The sequence below is a fragment of the Fringilla coelebs genome, assembly GCF_963513975.1.
Source record: "Fringilla coelebs genome assembly, chromosome: 1".
Taxonomy (NCBI): domain Eukaryota; kingdom Metazoa; phylum Chordata; class Aves; order Passeriformes; family Fringillidae; genus Fringilla; species Fringilla coelebs.
Genome location: NC_140028.1, coordinates 73,146,432 through 73,164,418, shown reverse-complemented (window position 1 = coordinate 73,164,418; position 17,987 = coordinate 73,146,432). Strand labels below are relative to the sequence as shown.

Here is a 17,987-nt window from a genome sequence, read left to right as displayed (position 1 = left end):
CTGAATATTAATTCTCTGAAAAAATAGCTATTTGTTCCATGAAGGGAAAGTGGTAGGCAGGAGTTGTGTTCATACTGCCTGTTGCTATCTTTAAATAATTCAAATGTCCCATTAGAACTCTGCCTCCTTTTTTTATAATCATAAATAAAATTAAATTGCTTTTAGAGATCCTGTTTAATGTGTTTTACGACAGCTGGAGGCTGTAAAATTTCCAGGAGGAAGCCAAGCCAGGAGGTAAACCCTGTAACTACGCTTGGTACCCAGATAGTGCTTCACTCCACAGCAGCAAACTGACAGCTTCCCTAAAATACTGCAAAATACACTTGTCATTAATTAAATGGAACCATAGTGCTTAATCCTGGCTGCTCTCTTGACCACTCGGATTACAGCCATTATCTCCAGTCCTCAGGATTGCTTGGGCAGCCCTGGTCCATCTGCCTGGGGCTGGTGGGTGTAGGGGGGGGCAGGCGCAGATGAATCCGCCAGCTCAGCCAGCCTGAGCTCAGTGTGAGCATCTGACTGCCCAAAAGATGGGGGCAGAGACACAAATCTCAAACTGCCTGCTTGCCCTGCCTGCTTGCCCTGCCTGCTTGCCCTGCCTGCCTGCAATGCACTCACACCAAAGACTCACAAGGAGAACCTGGTTATGGAAACAGAATGGCCCACCCTGACTCCTCCATCATTCTTCTCTTGCCTACACATTCTCTTAATTTCTTTTCCCCATGGGCATTACTAAGACAGAGATGTTCAGCAGATGACAACTGTGGCTTCTTATTTATTGTCATCTTAACTAGTTAGTTACTCATTCAGTGTCCTGTTTCACTGTCATTCTGGATAGTTCTCTTGGCTGAGGAGGCAAACACCTTCATTGAGATACAGGAATGGTAGCTGCTTTTCAGGCTGTTCACAGGCTGTTGAGGCCATGTCTCAATTACATCTCTCAATAAAATAATTACTCTGCTTTCTTTTGTTCTCAATTCACTCTTGCCCTCAGCATGAAGCAACACCTACTGTTGCTTTATAAAGGGCATCTTCATTTCCTTGTGAAGTACCTGTAATACTTCAAAGCTTTCTATTGAAATTGTACAGAGGATTCTGCCAAAAGTCATTTATTTTCAGCTTTTTTTTTTTACTGAACATATGTACTTTCCTGGTGAGATTGTACAGATTAATCCAAGTTTTACTGCAATGTAATAGTTTTTAGCTTTTAAGAAAAATGTGTCAATGTCCACTTTCTAAGGGCTTGAACATTATTTCAATTCTTTAATAATTTAATTTTTCACCTGATGATCAGGATATAGGTCTTTACAACTCCAAAAGCTGTGCAGATTTAAAACACCATGCAGTCATTCAGTAAAATGTCCGTTACTTATGATAACAGAAAATTAAGTTTGCAATTGTTTGGAGATCAAAAGCTTTTGACAATAACAAGAGATTCTATTATTCACTGGGAAAAAATGGCATTTTTGAAGATAGTTTCAAAAAGGTTGTAAGAATAACTAAAAGTAGCTATCTCTACCTCTAATGAAAAAAAAAAACCAAACATGTTTCACCCCATATCTGGAGGATATTTTCACAGTATATTTTCACAGAACATTTTTTTGTTCTAAAAGTAGTTACCAGATGCTTAAAATAAGTTTGTTTTTTTATTCTCTTTGGAAAGTATAAAGCTTAAATGTTGTTAAAGTGTAGTAAAAAAAATAATAACAAACATTAGTGAGGGTTTTTTTGTTCTTGTTTTGGGGTTTTTTTGGGGGGGGGGGGTTTTGCAAGAGGTTTTTCCATCACAGTATGGAGGGATTTCTCCTACTTTTAGTGGACAGATAGGAACTAATACATCTAACACTGGCATTCTGACTTCAGCAGATCCAAGACACAAATTATCTTCAAATCAGTCAAACTCACTCACCATTCTGTGTTTAAAAACCAGAAGGATTACTTAGGTGTCAACATTTTCTGAAGTTTATTTTCCAAAGATGCTATCAAAGACTGCTTGCTTAAGGATAAAAAAAGGCAAGAGAGAGCAGGAGCTTTCTGAGGGATTACATGATGCAGTAGCACAGAAAATCATCCTTGAAGAACAGTTTTACAAATCTGAAGTGGGCCAGATAAGAGTGTGAGAACCCAATATTCAGTGGAGTATATGCCCAGTAGTCCCTGGTTGAGAAGCAAAACAAGCTATGGCATGAGAAAATAAAAACAAGTCCCTTCTGTAAAGCTGATGTGGTTTTTTTCACCCTTTTGCAGTTCTGTGGGAGGTGGGTGAGACAGACTTCTGCTTTCCTTTGCATAACCCTTCCAAATGTGTCAGATACTGAAATGGGGTGCAGGATGCTGCAGCTTTACGACGAAAGTTGCAATAAGCTTCTGGATTTGATGGTTATTTCCCAAATCCTCATGCAATGATACAATGATAATTTGTGTTATCGGGTTGCTTTTCTTTTTCTTTTTTTTTTTCATTTTCATGCATTTCCGACCCTGTCTATATTCTGCTTGCTGAAAGCTAGTACAAACAGATCAGCCAGCATGTGAAATCAGTCTCTCCACAAGCACTGTGATAAACAACTGTCCAGTCACTATCAAAGTGACTTAGTCTAGAATCTTTAAATTCATATACCAATAAATACTTCCATATATTAAAAACTCCTTCAACAAACAGTCTCAATTAATAAGTGATACAGAATTGCCTCCAGGAAATTGCCTTTTGAAGAGATCAGTAAAGCAGTAGCCTTTATCACAGCAGTGTGCAGGAAAATACAGCTGTGCACTTAATGTCTTTTCAAAATCTAAAATAAATGAGTTTTAGTTAGAAAATACTGAACCTGAACAATCTGGTTACCCTGAAAAGAGAGATGACATTAATATTTTACCAAAGGCATGCATTATTCTGCTCCTCTTATGAAAGGCCACAGTGCAATTATAAAATGGTCAGTGTACATGGAAAGAAAAAGTATTTTTTAAATTGAATCTTACCAATCTTTCCATTATTTTTGTCAGTAAGATCAATTCTCAGAAGTACTCACTACTTGTGAAGGCTTTAGGAGAAAGAAAGATTGATAATTCTTCAAAGAATATTCTCTGCCTAAAAGGACTTTTCTCCTTCAACTTCATCCTTTCCCCTCTCTTCCCTTCTGCATGTCCTCAAACACCACTTATTTTAAATAATAATAAAACTCAAACAATTCCCATTAATATATAATAGTAAGCATCAATTATTAGTGTAACTGTAGATATGTCACAAGGTGCAAACGCAGCATCCTTGCTTTTCAAGGATACTCTGTTATCTGACTTGTTCTCCCCCAGTCCGTGGCCAGGGTTGCTGCCCATCATTCTCCCAGACCAATGAAACAGATCCTCGGTGCATAAGAGACTTAAAATATGAAGCAAAGTTTGCCACCAATCCAATTTCATTTTTCAAACACCACTTCAGGCCCTGTGTGACAGACAAGAGAGCGAGCCGTCCATCACACCAGCTACATTAACATTTACTGTCGTTTTTACACAGAAGGGGAGGTGGAAAGTCAGCTCAGTAATGGGTTTTTTCCAAGTAGAAGCCACAATACTTCCAGGTGTTGGGGACTCTATCTTTTCCCTGGGGAATATTTGGCATTACACCAAGCTTTCCCACAGTTTTTCTGTAGTATATGATATACCTGATTTCTTGTGTAACCAGCAGTTTTGAAAGATCCCCCTTTGTTTTGAAGTGTCAGCAAAATTAAAAATATTTAGAATATATGACATAACAGTCCCATACAAAATTCTTGTTTTCCATATATTCTAAATAAAGTATAACTACTTTTCTTATTTTCTTCTCACAGTACACAAATTAACATAACAGGCATGGGAGCACCTGAAGTTACTCAGATGTTGCAACACCTTCCTCAAGCAGTGAATCTTCTGATTCTGTTTAAAATTATAATTCTCCATGTGCCTTTGATTTCATGCACCACTGGAATAGTGCTGCCACTATGAAAATAAACTCTGTTTTGCTCAGCTGTGCTGGCTAATGACATAATAACATGTCTGATTAAGTGAGGTCATGGATATCTCAGGAGACAATTTTATAAATCAGATATTATGACAAAATTACTGATGTAAGGCTATTTGTACACTAGACCATTACAGATAATAGGGATCACAAGAAATACTCAAGGATCAATACTGAATTCAAGCTGAATAACAAGCAAATCACATACGGCATGCAATTAATTTAGCTTTTCAAAAGTTCTCTTCAGGCAACTTATTTTCCACCAAGATGCTCAGAATGAAAACAGCTTATTATAGTTTTTTGCCAATTACCCCAGACAAAATGAGTCTGGCAAAAGGCTAAATTGATATTGCCCACTGCTCTCCACAAGCACTGTGATAAACAACTGTCCAGTTTGCTTTGCATGCATCTGGAAGTACTAATGACAATTCTGCAAGGCTGGTTTACTAGCAGTGATTAAAACCACATGTAATTGAATTAAATGAGATAATGATTCACTGTAATCCATAATCACATGCAAGGACAACAATGAAAATTAAGTGTAAGTTAAAAACATGTTATTAAAAATATTAAAAGTATTAGAAATTAAAGAATAAAAAAAGAATAAAGGAATAAAAAGTTGTGTTGAAGCATTTTCTTGTTGATTCATAAAAATAATAATTCATGTGTTTAATATTTTGTCTTATACAAAACTCATACGATAACAGAATTATATATATAGCCATAATTCTTGTACAAAGAAAAAAATAATTAAAATCAGGTCAGGTATTTCAAAGCAAGTCTCCCAAAATAATTTCAGGGTAATTTTGATAATTCTGATCTCCACTAAAAGCTCTGCAACTGTGTGAAACTTCACTCTAACAGAGATTCTACATTTATGTTGTATTAAAAAAGAGCAGAATGTAGCACTGAGCACCATGATCTGCTATATACTAATTTTTGTATCATGCACAAAACCTTCCAGTATAAAAATGGCAATGTGAGAAACTTTCAAAAGTAGCTTGAGCTTGTTTTGTATTTGGTTTAGGTTGATTATTTCAACAGCGACAGAGACGAGGTAATTATTCAGGTCATTGGTCCCACGAGAAGTGGTGTTTATGTGCTACAGAAATCCATCAAGCACATAAGCCCTAATATTATCTGCAGAAAATAATTTAGGCTGACCTTTTAAAGAAAGGACTGCAACTGCTTAGTCACATGCACATTTGTATTGGGAAAGTGACAAAAAAAAAAAAGAAATGAAAAATTAAATAAATTTTGTCCAATGGTTGCTTGATTGAAACTCCACATGCCTGGAGAGGGAAAGGAGGGAGAGGTTACTTTGGACAGGGAAAGTGATCAGAGAAGTACAAAAGGGCATCCAAGCACGGATGGAGCGTCAGTGTGCAAAACTCTCTGCATGCTCTGCAGAGGCACAGAGTAGCCCAAAGCCTAATCCTGTATCCAAAATCCAGCTCAAATGGCACTGCCCCTGCCAGTGCCTCAGTACTGCAGGCACAAAATTGCCACCTTTGCTTTGCAGAGTTATGAGCATTTAGAGATCTATTTCCCAGTATGGACCACGCTCCACTACACAAAAACACAGTCCAGTCCGTGGACACACAGATGATGACCCATCATTTTTCTGCTCCAATTTCTGGGACGTGTTCAGCTTCACTTATTTCATAAACACCTCTTCAATCAGTCAGGTCACATGTCTTTAAGGAAAGGTATATGTATCATCTCTGCAGAAATCCTTACTTAATCCATTCTAATCCAAATCCCCATGATCAGCTCTAAAAATAGTGCCAGGAAATGTCGTTTTACTACGCCTGCAAAAGCTTGCATTACACAACAAAGAGAACCTGTGCCACTTGTGTAATAAAGCAGACAACAGGAAAAGGTAATAAAAATAGTGGGATTTTCCTTATTTACTAAGATGTACATCATCTGAATTAGTTTCAGCATCACTGGTGATGCAAGCAGCTGGCAGAAACCTCGTGAGTAACTGCTAAGAGCCATAGGGGACTTACAAGGCAAATAAATACATGCTGAGTAGTCAGAGATATTCCAGTGGGTGGGATATACAAGAAATGCATGGCAATTCTGAGAGATGCTTATGAGATATTAACCCTTCTCTATTTATTTTTTTAAATAATATCAAGATACATAATAAAAGCAAATAATTCAGTAGGAAATCTAAACCCCATGAGCTGATGGGGACCTAAGGGTTGTGCACTGCTCCATGGGAAGCTGGAACATGTGCCCAGCTCCTGCACTGCCCCACATACCACAACACCAGCCATCTGGCTGCCTTTTGACACAGCTTTCTTGACCAAAGTCTGGGGGAGAGGACAGCTGATGAGATGATCTTCAGCCCATGGGAAGCCTGATGGGAGGAGAACAGGAGCATTACACCAAAAACAGTGATCCCTCTTTCCTCCTTGCTCCTGCAGGGAGTTCTAATCTTCCCATGAGGCAAAGTCCAGGTAAGGCAACACCTGGGTGCTCGGGAGCCCCACATCTCATCCTGCACCCCAGGGATGCTCCAGGAGTTGTGCAGGGCGACTTCTCTCTCACCCTTCCTCATCTGCTCCATCGGCCACCACCTCTCACCCTACACACCGCTGCCTCTCACCCCAAATCACACCATGTCCAGGGGCCTGCAGGGCTGATGAAGCACAGAAGACATTTTTGGACTGTACAACTTGACCAGCAGCCCGTGGTGGCCAGAACCTCCTCTCCCCATCACCAGAGAAAAGGGCTGCTTTTTTTCTGAATGCGTCACATCCTCTGGACAATCATTTCCATGGCAGAAGCAAGCAGGCCAGAAGCAGAGGACACTCAGGATTACATTAAACAGTGGGAACAACCCTGCAGAAAAAATATGAGCAAGGGATGCTGTGCTGATCGAGTGACAGGAGGCCCGGGCTGCATTGCCAGCTGTTTTCCTCTGACTTATGCTGACACTTGATGACACTTCTTGAAACAGCAGAAACTGGACCTGTGTTATCACATGAAAAATCTCTTGCTGCTCTTTCCTCTGAACCTCAGCTGGAACTGAACATGTGAACAAGAACCAGCAGCAGCCACAGCTAGCTTGGGTATATTTTAACGTTGAGATGCTTGAGCTAGAAAATTTAATGTGATTCCATGAACACATATTTTTAAAAAATAAAAACTGCTCAAGATGTTGGCAGATATACACATTCATGCTCAATATCAATTGTGTTAAAATACTGTATTATTTTTCAGTGACAGCTGGTAAAGGATTAGGAATCTAGTAATCAATCTGAAATTTCAGCAGCAAGTTCCTTTGCTAGTCACAGCCAAATGATGTGCAACAAAGCAATATACAGAATGAAGAATTTTATATGGAAAGAGAGGAAACTGGGATCATTTTCCCACAGTGTGATATTTGATGTGTGCAATCAGTCCAAAACAAGGCTTTGCAATGTATGCGAGATCTCTGGTACCAGCAGAACTAACCAAGGCATAATTTTAGAGAAGGACTAAGTAAGGAAACCTTAGGGAAATACTGCTTAATACAAATAATTTTTCCTTCAAATGAGCTGACAGGTCATCTTGTGGAGCTTACCATCATTATACATAAGATAAAAGGAAGTTGTATCAGGATTCAATAACACGGCAAAACAGCCCAGAATTCCATTTTTGAGAAAGAGTTCTCTGCTCTGTTTATGAGGTGCCTGGCTGCCAAGAACAGAAAGTAGTGTGGGAAAATGGTAGGGGAACCAATACAAGTTTTATCAGATTAAATTTCATATTTTAATTTTATTTAGACTGTCATGTTGGGTACAACTAATAAATAGTGATGATCCCTGATAAATAATGCAGCCTTTACTAATCCTAGCTTACCCTTTTGTACTGCACATAGTAACAAGTGTTAGTACTGTCAAATGTTAGTGCTAAGAATTCATAGTGTTGGTGGTAGTAACACAAAATCCACAGCAGCCAAATTTATACATTCTTTGTTATGCCTGCTTTGGCAGCAGTGCTAAACACAGGATGTTCTGCTTTAAACAAAACAAGAGGTCTGGCTTCAGAAAAGTACGTAAATGATGTACTGAGAGGGTGATGAGGCACTGGAGCAGGCTGCCCAGAGAAGCTGGGGATGCCTCATCCCTGGCAGTGCTCAAGGCCAGGTTGGATGGGCCCTGAGCAACCTGGGCTAGTGGAAGGTGTCCCTGCCCATGGCAGGGGGGCTGGAACCAAATGATCTTTAAGGCCTCTTTGAACCCAAACCATTCTGTGATTCTGTAATTTATTTAATGAGGGGGTCCTGATATAAACCCTGAAGGCATTTCTACCACAAATCCCACGTCTTTACTTCAAGGTGCTTTGAACATTAGCAACTCAAACCAAACCATTAACTGCAGAGGGCTGGGGAGGCAATGTGACAGAATCCTGCCAGCATCAGGGTCCTGCTACAGCAAATGGTGAGTGGTTTTTAGTTTCTTTTATTTTTCTTTCACTGGCTTAATATGCAATATTCACAAAGGGTTCCAATGGCTGGAAACCATTCTGTGCACAAGGATAATGTATTTCTGGGTGGTAAATGAACAGTACCTTACTGTGCTTTGCTTGGAACAGCTGTTTCCAGCTATGGATAGATTCAAAGCAGGAAAGCTGACTGCTTCTTCTTGAGGACACCTGAGGCTGGGATCACCTGCTGCTTTGGCTATTTGCTGCAAAGAGCTGCAGTGGGTTTGGGCATCACTGGAAAAAAGAGTGTTTGTAATAAAGCTTGAACTATACCTTTTGTGGATATAATTATGTGTAAAACATTTTGGAGAGTCTTTCAATTGCCAGCTTACTTCGAAATCCGATGTCCAAATTGTAGCCTTCCCTATCACTGAAGCATTTTGTTTACTCTGTTTTCAGAAAGACAAACCTCCTAAAAGGTAAACAAAGTGATAGTCAAACTGGGTCATCTAACAGCATAACCAAACTGGTGTGACCTGCATGCAGTGCACTCTCTCAGCACATAAGACCTCTGGGAACATTCAGAAGCAAGTTTCGATGTGAACTTCAGCTCCTGCACCTGACAAACTCTGCTGTCAACTTCTCTCCTTGCCTTTAAATATATGTACACCTTCATAAACACTTAGGATGAAAAGGAGAGTTTACATCATTTAAAAAGCATTTTGTAGGGCATTCAGAAGCCATGTGAAATGCATTGTGTGCACTGACATAACTCTGTCAAAAACAGCTCCCTTTGGCTTTAAAGCGTATGATTCAACTCCTCTCTGTGTTTAATAGATGCATTTTCCTTTTTGTTATGTTCTGTCAGATGCAGGCAGGTTATAGTTGAGATCTGTTGCAAGAAGCTTAATAGAGTGTTTGAATGCATAGGGTTTTTTTTCAGGAGACCTCTCACAAAATCTTCATAAAGATAAATTTCAACTTGACACTGAGCAAAAGATGAATGTACAACCTTTCACACCACCAGAATCTATCAGTGTATTTAATCTGTCTCTTCTGTAAAGAATATTTTAAAGCCCCCAGAACATTTTCACTGTGAAAGTCTCTGAACTGACCAGTGATGAGCTTGCAAGCACCCTCTTGTGGCAGTAAGGTACTGTAGTTTTGTTTAGGAGAGACCTTCCCAAGTTTCTCAAGTTTTCCTCCAACTTCCGTAAATTCATTTTGCAACTGTTCTTCTGTGAAATCACACCAGACACAAACCTTGTAATGAAAGAGCCCAGGAGGAATTCTGTCCATCAGTGGCTAATCAGACACAGGGGGGAAAGCCAAACCCAAAACCCCAATCAACTAAAAAACCCAAAAAACATACAAAAGCCGTAAACCTGAAAGCTCTTTTTCCTCAGAAGAAAATCAACTTGATGAAGTAAAATACTAATCAGGGTGGAATCCTTTCCTTGCAGAGGCCCTATTCTCACCAAGAAGAGTGACTTTACACCCTTCTCATGACTCCAAAGAGGGGAACTGAGCACACAGTACACACAGTGCTGCATCATGAGGTGGAACTAGACGAGTTGTAAACTCCCTTCCAACCCAACCCGCTGTATGAGTCAGTAATACCGCACACCATAGTGCCAGCCCATTTCCTCACCCCCTGATGCAAAGAAGCTGTAAGAGCACCAGAAGCCCAGTCTCCATATCAGAGTGCCATTTGACAATGAGTTTCATAATGGCATCAGTGGAAACGTAACTCCCTCATTGTATCCGCTTCCCAACTAATCCTGTGCTCCGCCTCTTGAACCTCATTGCTTCCTTTTCTCTAGCACTTCTAATAATAACCCTCCTTCTTGGTCTTGGATCTCCTGATAATAAGCTTATTGGTCCTGAAATTGACCCGAATGGACCGGGAAAATGTGGTAAACTTTCTTCCTCAGTGAAAGAAAAGACAGGGGAAAGGGACCAGCTGCCCTTGCACAGCAGAAGGGCACATGTGTCTCAGCTGAGAGTATTAGGATTTCCCCTATAGGATTCACCTTACAGCCTTCTGTCTAGATGTGCCAGCACATAGCAAAAGCCAAAATCCTCTTTTCAAACAAGAGGATAACATGGTAACAAGAACCTCGTTGTTCATGGAAATGCAAGGTTAGTACTAATGCTCAGAAAGAAAGGTATGTTGAAATATTACTGGTAGATATGAAAGGCATTCTCCACCTGGGCCAGACATTACTATTTTACTTCTATCAAGCGAAGATCCCACTGATGGGATCTCATTGTCTTGCCCTTCAGTTTATCATCAACTACTGCAAGTGACAGTGGTTCTTTGGATGTCAAAGTGTCCAGGTTCTTGAAAGCCCTTTCCATTATGCTTTCCACAAGGAAAAATTTCCTTCATCTCAGTTATGCTTCTGGTTTTACCAAGACTAGTTTTCCACTGATTTGTGCCCCTTTCTTTCTTTCCCTAGGTCTAACAAAGCAAAAGATTTTTTTTTGTGCATAAATATAAAAAAAAGTCTCCTGCTTTTTATTAGAAAACAAGTGTTTTTGAGCAACAGATGCATCTGTGGTGAATGGAGGGGACTGTTTTTCACTCAGAGACCTAAAGTGGATTTTTGTATGTGTGGATTAGTGTCAACTCTTGTGATCCTAAAAGGTTGCAATCCTGTAATCCTACAACTCTATGGAATGCAGCTGCTGGAATATCACAGCTTTTTGCTGGAGGCAAAAAAAATGTATTTTTGTAGGTATTACTCCCAGTATTCAGGTGTGTGAAACTTGGAGGAAAGTACCACAGTTCCTGACTTTATAGGAAGCTTTTTGCTCTTTCCCACCAATGCATGGCTTATTAGTAGTGCTCCATAAATTGCCCTGAAACTGAGTCCCCATAAAAAGAAGGAGAAAAAAAAAAAAAGGGGGAGAGGGAGAGAGAGAAAAGAGGCACTAATAACTATTTTTCTAAACACAGTCTTGAAAAATTCAGTTTCCGAATCTTGGAGATTTTCAGTTCTGGGTGAAAGCACTACCTTCAAACAAAGTATGCAATTTTGCAGTAATGCATGGTTCACGAGCACTATAAATTTTATTCTCATCATTTTCATCTTTTATAGCTGTTAGAGCCACTGGTGACTGTGATCACGTTTTAAATTACAGCAGAACACATGACCTGTGTTTCTGTAAGACCTCTATTTTTTATGTAAATGTTCTTTGGTCAAGGGCAAACAGGGTTGTGCTCTTGTGACTTACACCTACAACGTTGGCTCTGTAATGTTCATGGCTGATTAGAGAGCAAGGACTCCTACTATAAAACCCATAAACCTACAATTCTGTCTATTTAAGTACCAAAGTAACTGATAGGCTGCACACAGCCACTGGAGGGGAAATCCAGCATGCCTCAGGCTTCTCATTAAGAAACAGTTCCTTCCTGAAGGTTTAGCACCACCCTGTGAAAAATACATCTGTTTTAAGAAGAGGCAGAATTACAGTTTTGTAAGATCAGAGACTAGCACTTGGCTAAACGAAGAATGCTGCTGCTACTGGCTTGCAAGTCCTAGTGAATAGCCTCACATTAATTCAGTGCTGTATTTAGGGAATAGGCTCATCCATCTTATTAATCTGAAAGAGGCTCAGCCTGGCGCTTTTTGTTTGAGAAAGCACACACTGTGACATGGAATCAATCTGTCCAGAGGGACATTTTTTCCTCTAGTAGCTCACTGGTTTTTTATACTCAACTTTTTAAAAATCATGAATAACATAGTTCAAAAGCAGGCTTGGGGTTTGCTGTTGGGTTTCATTTTTTTTCCTTAAGTGTGCATTCCCATTTTGAATTTCTCTTTTATTATCTCAGTTTGCAGATAAGGATTCACTGTAGCTGTAACAGGTAACAGGTATCAGGGTGTGAGTAGACAGTTTGAGAGAGATAAAAATCATGTTTGGAATACCCAGGTGGGACACAGCAGCCTCACCATCTTATCTGTCTCAAGTTAACTACAGTGTTACAGTTTGAGTTTAATAAGCAAATATAGCACACGCTGGTACTGCATGGCCTTGCCTGGTGGCAAGAGCAGAGTGAGTCTTCCCTCTTCTGGAGACCTGTGACCACCCTGTTTATCTCAGCTGAGAGTCTGGCTCCATGCAATGAAAGGCAGGAAAGCATCTTCTGCCTCTGTGCTTGGATCTAAAAACCTAATATTCTAATGAATACACCCCATTCACCTAAGTAATACAGAAAGGTAGGAGTAATTGAACATAAACATACTATTGAATCTGAAGAAGACAGAATTAAATATCTGGGAAAGAAAGAGGGAGAAGAAATTTCACATTTATATGCAAATAGCTGGAATTTCTAGAGATCATTTGTCTTTGTTAAAACAGCTAAATCATTAATACAATACATATACTTTATAAAACAGTTTCAGTCAAGCAATCCATAAAATTGGAGAATATTTAGATAAACTGTAAAACAGACATTACTAAGACAGGAGTCCAGGAATTCATATAAGGGGTCTGATTTTTAATTTAGGGACCTATACCTATGGGAGAAATGGTAGACATTGAGAACACAGCTTTCTCAACAAAAGAACAACTTTTGCTGGAAAGAAGCACTCCACAAAAAAGCCAGCATGTATCAATCTGATGGAGGTTTCTCAGAGCAGTTTGCAGCGAGCTTGACAGATCTCTGTGTACCACAGCAGCTGAATTACAAGAGCCTTTGAGTATATCAAGACTCTGCTTGACTGCAGGGTGGCATTTCCTTGGAAAGCATCTCACTACTGAGAGCAGTGTCTGAGCACGCTATGGGACAATGCTTCAGGCCCTGGAGCAAAGAAAAGAGAGCTGGCTTATAGGAAATTTTCAGTGTACAGGTGGAAACTAAAACTTGGAATCACACAGAACATGCTGGGTTGGAAGGGACCCCTCAGGCACATCGAGTTCAGCTCCTGGCCCTACACAGCACCGTCCCCAAGAGTCATACTTGTGCCTGAGACAATTGTCCAAATGCTTCTTGAAATCTGCCAGGCTTTGGGCTGTGACCACTGCCCCGGGGAGCCTGTTCCACTGCTGAGCCACCCTCTGGGTGAAAAACATTTTTAATATCCAACCTAAACCTCCCCTGACTCAGCTTTAGGCCATTCCCATGGGTCCTGTCACTGGTCACCAGAAAGAAGAGATCAGTGCCTGCCTCTCCTCTCACCCTCACAAGGAAGCTGTAACTGCAATGATTGGTTCATTGACTTGTTCGTTGAAATAGTAGAGGTGACTTGTAAACACAATTTTCCTCATTTTTGTGGTGCCCAACTCCAAAGCTATGGAATTTCCTAAGACATGAGAAGAAGAACACTTGCTTTGAAGAAGTACTACAAAGAAGATTCCATTATTATTTGTGCCATTTTTACATTTCATAATGATGAAGAGCATGATAGAGAAGGAAATTCTTTTACCATTAGTTAAGGATGAAGTGGTTAGTGGTAAATAGGAATAATGAGACTAAAAAGCTGAGATGAAGAGATATTTCTGTATTTCAAAGGAAGATAGTAAATGCTGGTGTAATTAACTATTCTATTATAAATTTGGTATTCTCTTACTAGCAATGTATGTCAACATAAATTTTTAGCTGTGCAACATAATTGCATGCACTACACTGAACAAAATCCACTATATACCTACTCCATAAAGAATAACGATATTTTTTCTAATGTTTGTCCTTGTCCATTTAGCAGTCACTCACAAACAAACAAGCAGTTTTAAAGGAGATGGAGTAAAACCAGAAGATTGACTTTTCTAGATTTGATTGATAATTAAATACATTCAACCACAATTAAGATGCTAAATGGTAAATATTATGCCCAGATATATTTTTTTTTGGCATTTGTTTCCATTTCATCACATCTGAGTATGTGAAGCACTAGCTGCTCTCCTTCAGCAGCAGAACCTTTAAGGAGCATCCCTAAATCTGTCCATGCATGGTCTGAGGACAGTAAATCTCAGCAGCTTAAACCTCCCAGCTCCATGCAGAGCTCCCCAGGAAGCTGCCAGCCTGTTTGCTTAGGCAGAGCCCACTACTAGAGCAGCTCAGCCCCAGGAGCTTGTGAGGCAAGCCAGCAGCACAGTCTGCTGCCAAATCTTGCTCTTCTCTTGCCCTGGCCATGGACACAGGCTCGGCAGCAACAAATGCTCTCCTTCCTCACCACCAAATCTACAAAGGTGCAGGTTCTTCAGCCCTAACCTCTAGAAGCAGAGGCACTGAGAGTTATGCCTTCTGTTCTTCATTTTTTAAATTCCTCTAATATGCCTTTTATCATCCAGGGCTAAATGTCTCATTTCCTAGGTTTGATTCCCACCTTGTTCTTTGGCCAGAGAAATGTACAAATGATACTTTCAGTTCTGAAAAGGTGAGAGATGATACTCTGACTATGTAGACTTCAAAGCCTTTGAGCCCTTTATTGCATGGAGAACATTCCCCTTCCTCACAAGGCTACCAGGCTCTACCCAGCTCTACCAAATGAGAGCCAAAAACCCCTTCCATGCCTCAGTTAGAGGACAGAGGTCAGATGAGATTGTGTCAGCTGCACAAAGGCAATGACTCATAGAGCACTAAACTGAAGGACATGTATACCTTAATGACTTCAAAGACTCTTTTACAGGTTATGATCCTGTCTATTTTTGATTCAGGAGTGTCATGTCTCCCATCTACCCCTATAAAAAGTGTGTTCTAACCATTCCTACACAGCTGAATATTAGAAAGCACAGGGAGGAAATATCAAGATCTTGCCTCTACTGGAAGACTAACAACTTAAGATCTCTTTCTCTTTTTAAATTCCATGCAAGGAAAACTTGTACACCCAGATTTGAAAATTGTTAATTTTACAGTATTTTACTTTCTGTATATCTTCATTCATATTACATTTTTGTGGCATGAATAACCTCATCAATATGTGCTATTCTGCATCATAGATCTCTGGCCTAAATATTTGCTTTAGGGAAAAAACCTCATGTTAACTTAGACTTAAGAGCTTTTCAGAGACTATATAATCAATTTCTTAAGTAATTCCTGGTTTCCCCTTTCACTACTGCTAAAATTTTCTTCACTCTTTCAAAATGCCTTGATCTTGAGGTTGGCTGTGAAGTTGTCAGTTTAGTTCAATAGGAATTAGGGTCACTTAGGCTTGTGTAGAAAAGCTGCAGTGTAGTAAAAGCAACAGGAAGGTTTGCTAAGATCTTCCTTTACTCACATCAATGAGAAAGGCAAATTTTTATGGAAAAGAAAATAAATGGAATTTTAAAAATAAGAATAAATATGGTCTTGTTCCAATTAACAGTTCATCTCTTTCATGACTTCAGAAGATAATGTTTGGGTTTTGTTTTCTTTTCTCTTATTTGAGGAGTGGAAGCTGACATCCTTAGAGGGTTTACAGTTACTAACCAAATGCTGCAATTTCTCATCCCAGCTTTTCTCAGAATCTCCATTAGCTAAAGAGACCACAAAGCAGCAGTGGAAGAATGGTAAAACTTATGTTTTTCTCCCTTGGTATTCAGGCACCTAGAAGCAGTAGCAGAATATTTTTGAATGTTTTTCTCAGTGCTTGGAGTTATTTTTCTATTTCTCTGACACAAAACAAGACAATGCTACTTGGTAATATGGAAATCTTTTAAAGACCAGATCTGGTCTTTTCATTTCTACCTGAAAATTATGGGCAGGCTGTTTCCTGCTACCTCAGAGTCTGACTCCTTCAATCTATCTCTGGAAAGAAACTAAGAGTTACACATATCCAAAATGAAGGCTAGTTGCAATTAGCTGATTCTAACTAACATTGGTATCAAAACCCTATAGCCAAAAATCACCTTCTTCCCCTTAATATTTGTAAATCTCACATTGGATTTTTGAATTTGCTGTAGAATTTCTGTAAATAACATGGTTATACTACTTGATATTGCTTTGTAGCAATAATCCTGAAAGCTCAACCAATATAGGTAGACTTCAAAATCATATATTTTGGAATATTACTGCTTGCAAAACCACCAGTAATGAAGTAGAGTCATTCCAGATGCACTCCCTGAGGAACTTAAAATCTGAAAGGAAATAGCAGGATACATCTCTGGGAAGAGAAGCAAGTTTGTGAAAGCAATGCTGACAATATTTGAATGTTTTTGTAAGGGTTTACATCACATGAACAATGCTCACTTGCCCTTTCCCCTGTGACTGATAAGCTGCCAAACTGTAGAGGCTTTGCTCTAGTTCCTAGTTCCTTTATGATACACACTAACAATTTAGTAATAAATCACAACTGATGAAGTCACTGTACTAGAAATAGAAATTACATGAGAAAGAGGAAAATACAGTATTTTTAGGCAAGTTCTCAAAATCTAAACAGGGTAACTAAGCACTATTTTAAAAACCTCCTCCCCAGAGGAATATGTTTTGTGGATGGCCTGGAGTAAACAGAAAAAAAGGGCCAATATACACATTAAACTCACAACTGCAAGTACTACAGTTACTATTTTACATTACAGAAAAATCAGCACTGATTTTTTTCTTTTAATTCTCAAAACAATTAATTTATTTTTATAAATTCTCAAAGCATGAACTTGGATATATTTGACCTAAATTTTCCAACTCTGCAGACCGACAGACAAATGAGAGTGGGCTAGCTCACCGAGGATATTCATTACAAGATTGTGAGCTGTGCTCCTCTGCACACCCAGCGTGGGAAGTGTTCACAGAGGATGTCTGTGTTGCCCTCTAGGCAGCCCAGCCTGCAGCCACCAGCCCTCAGCTCACTCTGCTGGGGAGATGTACCTCAGTAACACAGGCACAGCAGGTAAGCAGAGTGGGCTTTGCACAGGGCTGGTCAGTATCTGTGCCTGTGGCCTGGTGAGCAGGTAGGGCAGGGTGTGATCCCTGCTCCAGCAGACACTGCAGCTGGCACCTGAGCGGGAAGCTGCAGGGCAAGAGCATCCCTGTGGGTTCAGTGCCTGTGCCCTGGGCACCCTGCTCCTGCCCTGCCATGGCCTGCCCTGGAGTCACTCTTTCTTTCAGCTGACACTAAAAGAACGCCTGTCATTTTTAAAACCCTTCCTCTCTGTGATATCTTCACCCATATCACACATATTTATGACGTTTAGTCGGCAGTGATCTATTTCTCCCCATGGTTACTGCCTGTGTATCCACTGCAGGAGGGAGTTCCTACTGATCTAGCATCAGGGAGAGATCACAGCACTTTTTGCTGACACCTGATAGCTGGGGGGGAGGGCTTCATCATTTTAACAACAGCAGAAAAGAGAGTGATGGACCTGAGATATGAGAAACACTTGGAAACAGCATTACTTTACTTGAAACCTCCAGTTTAGGCTTTTTTTCCCTCATTTGACTTCATATCCTAAGAGGATGGTAAATGCAATTGTGATCTGTGAACATTACCATAGATGAATACCTGAATACCTCAGCTCTGCCTGCACTCATCTGTGAATGGAGCCTCTGCTCATAAATCAGCTGTGCTGACTGTAATAAGCATAAACTAGGTCAAGCTAAAAACACCCACAGAAAGAAAAAAATGGTAATAGCAAGTAAAAGACATTTCATAAT

The 17,987-nt window shown here is 39.9% G+C and overlaps 1 protein-coding gene across 1 annotated transcript in view; it reads right to left on the bottom strand.

Annotated features, from left to right (window-relative positions):
* Nucleotides 1-17,987, bottom strand: part of ANKRD33B (ankyrin repeat domain 33B) — a gene marked incomplete at both ends in the record, with an annotated part of 42,430 nt that overhangs the window by 13,614 nt on the left and 10,829 nt on the right. The window lies entirely within an intron of this gene.